We start from the raw sequence: 10,036 nt of genomic DNA, 5'->3' as shown, positions 1-10,036 counted from the left end.
TCCCCCCCCCCCACACACACACCCAGTGCACGAATTTCATGCACCGGGCCCCTAGTTTTAAATACATTTGTCAGGACATGCTTTTGGAGCTAGGGGCACTGGGTTAAAAATTTTGAACCACTGTCTGGATCCTGGGGTGCGTGAATTTGGTGGAGAGAGAGAGATATTAGGGTAAGTCATAGATTCCTGGAGGAAGGTAGAGTAAGGAATTCCCCTGATTTGGAAAGCATTTCAACAGCTGTTTCAGATAAGAACTATGGCAAAAATTTCCATTTGTCTCCCAGTATTCATTTAATTTTTATTGTTTACTGAAAGAACCCTAATTTCAGTGAGGCACATAATAGTTACTGGGAATAAAGACTACATCTTGGCTTTTCCTGCAACTAGATTTGGTCATGTAACTAAATTTTAGCCATGGGATATAAGTAGAAGTGTCATATATGACTGGAAAGTCTTTAAAGGATTGAGGTACACTCTTCTTGATCCTTTCCTTAAGCTAGTGGCTGTACTATAAAAGTATTGGCTGGAGGTCAAGAAGTCTTTTTTATCTAGGTGGACAAAATTAGGGATGGTAGAGCAGAAAGTTGGAAGGAACTTGGTTTCCTTAGAACTTCATGGAACTCTGTAGTACCAATTCAGAACTTTTAATAAAATATTTTGTTTCGCTATTATTAATCTGTGTTTTCTAATACTCCAAATGAAATTAATCCTAACTGATACAGAGGAGTTTCTTGTTCTATACATGCATATCTGAAGGATCCCAGTAAGAGGTGGTGATCTCTCAAGAACATGGTGTCCTATTACTTGCCAATAAACTACTGAGAGCAAATTTGGGTTTTGATTATCAACTCTTTTTTTAAAAAATTATTTTATTGTTTAAAGTATTACAAATAGTAGTACATATGTTTCCTCTTTTTTTCCCATTGACCTCCCCCCGGCCTTCCTACCCCCCCCATTTGCAACAGCATGGATGGAACTGGAGAGCATTATGCTAAGTGAAATTAGCCAGTCAGTGAAAGATAAATACCACATGATCTCACTCATTTGTGGAATATAAAGAACATTATAAATTGACTAGAGGCCCAGTGCATGAAATTCAGCCCGGCCTGCATCATCTCCAATCCGGGATCCCTCTTGCAATCCGGTACCACTGGCTCCTAACCGCTCACCTGCCTGCCTGCCTGCCGGCCTAACTGCTTTTCTGCTGGCCTGATGGCCCTAACTGCTCTTCCCTGCCAGCCTGATCCTCCTAACTGCCTAACTGCTCTCCACTCCTGGCCTGATCTCCCTAACTGCCTAACTCCTCCCTGCTGCTGGCCTGATCCCTCTAACTGCCCTCCCCTTCTGCCTGATCCCCTTAACTGCCTAACAGCTCTCCCTGACAGCCTGATCCCTCTAACTGCCCTCCCCTGCTGGCCTGATCCCCCTAACTGCCCTCCCCTCCTGGCCTGATCCCCCTAACTGCCACCTTCTTTCTTCTCCCTTGGCGCTGGCCTTCTCCCTTCTGCCTTCTCCCACAGTGCTGGCCTTCTGCCCTCTCCCTTCTCCCTTCTGCCTTCTCCCTTCTGCCCTCTCCCTTGGCGCTGGCCTTCTCACCTTCTCCCTTCTGCCTTCTCCCATGATGCCAGCCTTCTCCCTTCTGCCTTCTCCCACAGCGCTGGCCTTCTCCCTTCTGCTTTCTCCCTTCTGCCTTCTCCCATGGCCTCTGAAAAAGGGACCTCGGTGCTGAACAGGCCTTCACAGCTGCCGCAGCTGCCAGCCCTTAGCCCTTGCAGCCACTGTGGCTTTGTCTGGAAGGACGTCCAGAAGACATCCAGTCTAATCAGCATATTACCCTTTTATTAGTATAGATAATCAACTCTTAAACAAGATAAGCTTGTTCAATATTGTATAGTAGGAGTTTGCTTTCTAGGAGCTGTGTGTGTGTGTGTGTGTGTGTGTGTGTGTGTGTGTGTGTTTCATAGGCTTTACCTGAACCAGGTTTTATCTGGTATCTGCAGCACATTGCTGGGATTCTTTAGAGTGGCTTTATTGTGTGTGTGAGTGCAGGAGAGTGTCAGCCTTATCATGTCATAACTTTGGGGGAATGCTATGGATTAGGGCAAGTTTCCAGTGGCAGCTAGGAAACTTTCCTAAAGAGATGAAGCTGGCACAAACTAGGTGTATTGTCAGGTCTTAAACCAAGATAAGCAGGCCCTTGCCGGTGCTGCTCAGTGGTTAGATTGTTGGCCTGTGCACCAAAGGTTTGAGGGTTCCATTCCCCATTAAGGGCATGTACCTGGGTTGAGGTTCCATCCTGGTCAGGCACGTATGGGATGCAATGAATTAATGTGTCTCTCCTACATCAATGTTGCTCTCCCTCTCTCCCTCTCTCTCCTGCCCTCCCTCCCTTCCACTCTCTCTAAAAATCAATGGAAAAAAATATCCTCAGATGAGGATTAACAACAACAAAAGATAAGCAGGAATGGATTCTCACTACAGTTCCAGTACCAATGGAAGCACTGAACCAGTTTGGGGGATGGGGCTGAAGCAGAGGCAGGGAAGAGCAGAAGGTCAGAGGGCACCAGATTGCCTAGGATTGACTGACTCAGGTCTGCATCAAGACCAACTCCAAAGCCCTACTAGCTAGTGTCTGGGATTCCTAGTGCATGAATACTCTCTATTTTGGACAGAAATTGGATAGGGCTGAAGCTCCTGGTAAAAGACAGCACTGACTGAGGCTGGAATGAACAGGAGAATGGTATTGTCTGACATTTTGCAAGTTACTTAATTCTGCTTAGCCTCAATTTCCTCATCTGTAAAACTGGGACTAATGCCCTTGCTGGTTTGTCTCTGTGGTTGGAGCATCAGCCAGTGGCTTGAGGGGTCCTGGGTTCCATTCCAGTCAAGGACACATACCTTAGTTGCAGGCTTGATCCCTGGCCCTGGTTGGGGCGCGTGAGGAAGGCAACCAATAGATGTGTTTCTCTCACATGGATGTTTATCTTTCTGTCTCTCCTCCTCCCTTCTGCTCTGTCCGAAATATCAATAGGAAAAAAAATCCTCGATGAAGATTAACAAAAAACAAAATAAAACAAAAACAAAACCTGGGATTAATAACACCTAGCTTATAGATACTCTATCATAGATTAAAAGAAAAAATTTTATGTGTAAGGAATTTGCAAATTGTGATGAGTTATACAAATGTAAATTATTATTACTAACTTGGGAGAAGAATGGCAGGAATTTAACTGCACAGAGCAAATGTCCACAACACTGAAGATGAGAGTATAATTCATTCGTTTGAAGTGAAAGGCAGGTAGATATCACTAGAAGTCAGGATATAATTAGAAGATTTGTAATCTGGTCAGGAAATTTTTGTTAGAGAGATACAGTATTCTTATTTGGGAAAAAATGCAAAGTTTTAAAGAAATCATGTGACAGATTTGTTTCTTTTTAATCATTTCATGGGCAATATGGTTTATCTTAGGAAAGCTATGATTCATCAAATTAGAGTTTATGATTCACCAGAATCAAGAACAGCCATGTTGAGAGTTATTGAACATTGTGTGTTGTTCAGGACAACCATTAAGGATCAAATATAAGAGTTAAGAGTGTTTGCTTTTTGCCATAAAAGTAGCATTGGACCATATAGGTTTACAATTGTATTCATTGTAATAAACCACATTTTATAGGCAACAGGTGTAGCTGACTTATATCCTAAATTGTATGAGGTTGTGCTGTTAGATTGGCTTTAAAGGGATTTGGAAAGATTTATGAAATTGAGTGACAGGGTGATTCTTGAAATTGACTTTTTAAGACTTGGGATATTGGACACTCTTAATAAATATTTTGGTGAATGACAGGTTATAGCTACTAAAAGAGCCTCATAATAATAATGAGCTTGTCTTTAAATAGCAGAAAGGCTGTTTAGTGAAAAAAACACAACAACACACACATTATTTAACTAGAGATTGCTGTATTTTGGACATTCCACAAATTTAATTGGCTCTGAGCATGTGGCCTGACTTCCCCAGCCATTCAGAATAACTTCTACCCGAAGCCAAAGATTACAGGTTCCTTCAAACAGGGTTGTAATCTACTCATACTACTTAAAACAGAATTTGTTCTTAATTAGTGTCTTTTCTAATTATTACAATTAATTTTAAGACAAAGAAATCAGTTATGCTTCAAAGAAGGAGAAGGAAAAGAAAGAAGGAAAAATTTATTCTGTACTCTTGCCGGATGATTTGTTTCCTTTATTGTTCCTTTGCCAGTCGTCCTGTCCAGGGGCCCCCATGCTTGCTCCTTCTCCTGAGATAAATTATTTAATCTCTATCTTCCTCTCATATTTCAGACCAGTCAGCTAGTCTCACAAAGGCTGCCAGCATTTGAACTTAGCATTTTCAGGTTGATTAAAAAGGACTTTTAACATTTTTATTTGCTGTTAAATACAATATCACAATTAACTGTAAATAAAATTTTAGAGAAATGGTCTCGAATTCTCCTTAACATAATTGTTTCTTTTATGTTTACTTTGATTATATTGTTGATTCACTTCTTATCTGACAAGTACTTATTAAGAGTGTCCAATAGCCCAAGTGTTTCTAGACACTGGAAATATAGCAGGGAACAAACAACCCTGCTCCCATGGGCTTTTCATCCAAATATAGAGGGAGAGCAAATAAACAGAAAAATATTATGCTAGATGGTGTTAAATTCTAAGGAGACAAATAAAACAAGATAATGGTTGGGAATGTGAGTTTGGGTAGGGAGCTACAGTTAGCTTTTATATCCTCTTCCAATCACACACATATTCTTACTCTGTACTCTGTAAGATCTTGTATGCTTCTCTCTGAAAAATGCCAAATCCTCTCTGACCTCCAAAACCCTCACAAATATATATTTAATGACATGGTATGAACTTTATTTTTTCATAGCATTCGTATGGCATTTAATGCAATGAACACTAACAAGTGCCTTGATGCTAACTCTTTTTTTTTTGGTCCTAAATTGTTTATTAGGTAAGAATTTTACAAACATTACTTATATTAGCGGTAACGGTGGGGCTGGAAGGTATTGCGCCTTCTCCAAGCTGCACGGCGGGAACCACCGATAGTGCGGTGGAACTTGTGGCTCTTCCCGGGGCCACGGCTCTTGCGCCCGCAGATGTCAGCCCTCGCATCTCCCTGTGCTTGTGGACTGGTCTGGTGATCCACTGGGTGTCCGGATTTCTTCTGATAGCTTTATGGAATGGATCAAGGAGAATAACCTCAAAGAATTTGTACGTGGAATCTTCACCAACCCAGTAAGAATTCAGGGCTCTCAGAGCCCCACAGTGGCGTCCAGCTCGCTCTTTGGCGACAGACTGCAGACTTCGAGCAAACGCCAGCTGGTTAACACCGTGATGGACAGGCTGGCCGTAGGTCGCACCCTTAGGAACAGGGCGTTTGCAGCGCACATGAATCGGATATATGACCTAACCTTGCTTGGCCTTGTAGCCCAGCTGCGCGCTTTGTCGGGCCGGGTGGGGCGGGGGCCCTGTGGAGCGCGGAGAGCTGGTGGTACTGACGGCAGCGCATCCGGAGAAGGAAGCGCAGTACATCTTCCTCCAAAGCTCCTGGATGTACCTGTAAGCGCCCATCTTGGTTTACCTGATGGCTGCGGCCAGGCGGAAAGGAAGAGCCTCTCTCCGATGCTAACTCCTAAATGGAGAAAATCAGAGGACATAGATCAGAAAGCATCAAATAATACATATTAATTGAGGTATAGCTATATTTGCCAAAACAAAAATAATATTTAATTAAAAAAAATGTAATGGGTATAGCCATGGTTACCCAGGAAATTCAGATAAACGAATTTGTTACTGAGAATGAATGTTGAGATTTATCTAAACTGGTGATTTAAAAGTGGATTAAATTTACCAGGGACTTGCTTATCTTTCTACTAAACTATCTAAAGTTACAAGGTTGGTTGACTAAAGCAACAGTAGCTACTGCAGCAACAAAACTTTTTTAACATTTGATACCATGCACTGAGCATTTAAGGCACAGTTTGGTTATCTTCTGTGGATTAACTTATTTCTTGTCTTAAGCAGTATCAGCATTTACCAAATTAGTGAGTTAGTGTTACACTCAAGAAGTTATTTATTTACGTTGGCCTCCTCTACCTGGGGTGGCTGAAATACACTTTACACGTTTGCTGATTGATCTTATTCCCAGTTTAGGATTCAGCTCTCATGTAAACAGCGATCACTCCCAAATCTGTATCCTCACAGTGGTCTCTTGAGTTTTAGCCTGGTATATTTGACTCTTTTCTGGACAAAAACTGTCTGTATCATTGGGACACAATCAAATAGACCTCAAAGTCAAACATATTTTCTTGCCACCTTTCATTCCTGTTAAAATTGTTCCTCCACATGCATTCCCTTCCTCAAGTAATGATTATCAAAATAGTTTAGGCTTTAAAGACCATTTGGTCTAACTACTCAACTCTCTGGTTGTAGCACAAATAGCCATAGATAATATGTAAATAAATGAGTGTGTGTACTTCAGTAAAAATTCAAAATTAAAAATCAGACAGTGGGTCAGACTTGGCCTGTGAGCTATTGTTTGTTGATGCCTTATTTAGACCAGAGCATTGGATGAGATTGCCTATGACAATAGACTGAGAAGGCCAGGAGGCTCTGGAGAGAATCCAGAGACACACCATTATTGAAGTTGTTGGCTTAGAAAAATAATTTAGTGAAGGAGAATGGTCAGAGAAGTAGAGAGAAAATTAGGATATGGATATGTCCTACAAGTCAAGTATATCTCCATTATTATCAAAGGCTGAGGAGAGATGAAGTAGGATGTGTTGAAATCTGTGTGAGTTTGGGCCTGAGACCAAGGTACTTTGTGACAAAGGTGGACAGAAAGCTGGAACTAAGGTATGATGGGCTGAAGTTTAATTCTGGGGCCCAGGCCATTCAAGGAAGTTTAGGGATAGAAGGAAGCAATAAACAGTTCAGGGTATCTAAGACCCAGGTCTTGCTCAGGATGCACAAAATATCAATTCTTGATAGCAAATTTTCTGTATTCTAGAGTGGTGGAATTGTGAAATATATGGTCTTATATTTAATCCAAAAATGTGGATATCTGTCCTGAAAGACATATGAACATTGACTCCTCAATAGGTTATCACTGTAAGATATCACTGTCTAGCTTCTGGTGGGGAAATTGAAAATAGTCTCTAGAAAGCTTGACATGGATGAAGCCATTAATCAACAAACTCCAAAATGTGGCCCTCAAATCCTTCCCCAGTCCTGCTTATTGGGGGTGAGGAGGGTAATCAGACAATTTGGGAAGAATTTAATTCATGCAGTATGTCTATAAAACCCTTTTCTGTTGTCATCATCTAAGAACATGATTGTACTTCACATATTCTAATTAGAGATAGATTACAATAACACATTTATTCACTGAGTTTACTTTTAAATGTTTTCACTTTTTGACTATGCAAATACACCATTCATCATCAATGTGTAAAGACTAAAGTAATCTCACCATGATTAATGGTTTTAAAATTATATCTTTCTGCACATAGAGTTTAAGAAAAAATTTTAGTTGATAGCATTCACTGGAAATCTTATCTCTGCATTTTATTCATTGTTTATATGACCACATTTTTCAATTAAATAAATATTTAGGATGAGGATGGAAGTCTCATATTTTTCTTCCCTTTTATTTTTTTCATGCCCTTATACTGCTGGGACATATATTTGAAAGATTAACTACCTCATGTATATCCTGGAGTTCAACAAAACAAAACAAACTCCCAAAACCACAAAAAAACACCCCAAAAATAACAGCAGCAACAACAAAATCCTATGACCCTGATATCTTTGTGTTCTAGGAATTCTGCTAGAGAATTCTGGGAAAACATGAAAAGTGGATTAGTGTTACAGTCCAAGTTTTATTTGAGAGTTAAAACAGACACTGAGAGAGGCCTGTGACCGCTCATTTTGCCTTTTGATCAGTCGGAGTAAAGCCTGGTATTGAAGATTTCACCTCATTAGTGGGGCTCTCTGACCAAACCTTTCTCTTTAATTCTTTCCTGAGTGAATTTGTAATTTGCCTTTGATTTCTGCTTTTAAAACAACAGATTGCGAAGGATCAAAGAGAAACTGGGTAATGACAAGGAGGAAGTGGCAAGTTAGTGACATCTTTGTAGAAGGAGTTATAACTATACACAGTGTGAGTACTCAAAAGTAGTTTTCTGAGCAGTGAATATAGAATAAATTCCAGTACAATGAACTCCAGGAGACTGTCCAAGTATCTTATTTATTCTCTATTTCTCATTCAGCCATTAACATTTTATTGAGCATCTACTATATGTAAGACTTAGTAAAAAGAAAAGTATAGAATAGTGAATGAGAGATTGAGATTTAAAGTTAAGCAGAACTGAGTTTGAATTTCTGGCTCTACCATTTATTAACTGTAGTGAGTTGAATTGTGGCCCCAAAAGATATGTCTACCAGAAACTTCAGAATGTGACCTTATTTGGAATAAATCTTTACAGATGTAATTAAGGTAAGGCTCTTGAGATGAGCCCGAAATTAAGGAGAGCTCTAAATCTAACAGCGAGTGTCCTTATAAGAGAAAAAAGTAGAAGACACAGAGATATACAAGAAGGCCATGTAAAAATGGAGGTAGAGATGGGAGCTATGCAGCTCCAAGCCAAAAAACATTAAGGGTTGCAGGCAGCCACAAGACGGTAAGAAAGAAGCATGGAATGGATTGTCCCTCAGAGCCTCCAGAGGGAACCACCTCTGCTAACATCTTGATTTTGGGACTTCTAATCTCCAGAACTATACAATAAATTTCTGTTGTCTTAAGCCACCCAATTTATGAAATTTGTTACAATGGCCTTAGGAAACTAAAACCTTATCTGCGTGACTTTGGGTTAACTAACCCTCTATACCTTAGTTTCTGCCTCTGTAAAATGAAGAGAATAATACTACCTACCTATAGTATTATTGTGAAGATTCAATGAGACAATACATGTAAAATACTTTGCACAAAATCTGACATACAGTAAGAGCGCAATAAATGTTAACAATTATTATTAAGGTACTTATGGTTCAGGTTGAATTTTTAATTTTTTAATGTGATTATTTGTGTAATTACCATCCCTGCCTTTTTTGTTTGGGAGATCTTTTTTATCTTTAAAAGGGAAAGAAGAAAGAAAGGGAAGAGATAGCATGCAAATAAATTGCTTCTCCCAATAGTGCTGGTTGCAGAAACCATATGGACCCAGAACCTCTGCTCCTATGATAAGCACAGTATGCATTCCTCAAGAGGCTGATGAAGACTTGGTTAGAGCAGTAAGGTCTTGTAAATATTGTTTACAGACTATAATGCACTTTTATCAAACTGGGTCATTTATATCTCTCCAAGTTTATAGAAACCTCAACAGTCCTCCAGGGCAAATATGTGCAGAGAAAGAAAAAGCAACAAAAAACCTCAACATATTTCATCTTAAAGTTGTGCTTGTGGAATTTCTTCTTTTTTTAAAAAAAAAAAAAACCATCTTCAATAACATATTAAAAATTTCTTTATTAAGTTCTTATAGATTTGTGTTAGATTTGTTTCTATCTTTGTTATTGTAGGTTCTATCTATTTTTAAATTTTTTGTTAAAATTTTTTTTTATTGATGAATAGAATTTATCAAATGTTTTCATGGCACCTATTAAAGTGGTCATATGTGTGTTCTTTAATCAGTTAATGTGGCAAAATACATTTATAGATTTGCTGTTGTTAATCAACTTTTGTGTTCCTAGGATACACTTATTTTTTCACTCTTTCATTTAAAATATAACATTGGATGCTCATTTGTGTTCCAGGTAGTGTTTAGGTGTTGGAATGTGTAATAGAGAAGTAAGTGGAAATCACTACCTTCATGGAGCTTATACTCTAGTGTTTTACACATAGCTGGATTGAGTTTGCTAAACTTTGTTCATAATTTCTGCCTCTGTGCTCTTGAATAAAATTGATCTGTAACTACACTTTCTTGTATT

At 39.3% G+C, this 10,036-nt stretch overlaps 1 pseudogene across 1 annotated transcript; it reads right to left on the bottom strand.

The window, feature by feature from the left end:
- Window positions 1-5,030: 5,030 nt before the first annotated feature.
- Window positions 5,031-5,623, bottom strand: LOC308514280 (large ribosomal subunit protein eL15-like; annotated as a pseudogene). Its single transcript has one exon. The product of its transcript is annotated as a large ribosomal subunit protein eL15-like (transcript).
- Between the last annotated feature and the right edge of the window lie 4,413 nt (window positions 5,624-10,036).

The sequence above is a fragment of the Myotis nattereri genome (genome assembly GCF_964212035.1).
Source record: "Myotis nattereri genome assembly, chromosome: 2".
Lineage (NCBI taxonomy): Eukaryota > Metazoa > Chordata > Mammalia > Chiroptera > Vespertilionidae > Myotis > Myotis nattereri.
This window is presented reverse-complemented; position numbering and strand designations above follow the sequence as displayed.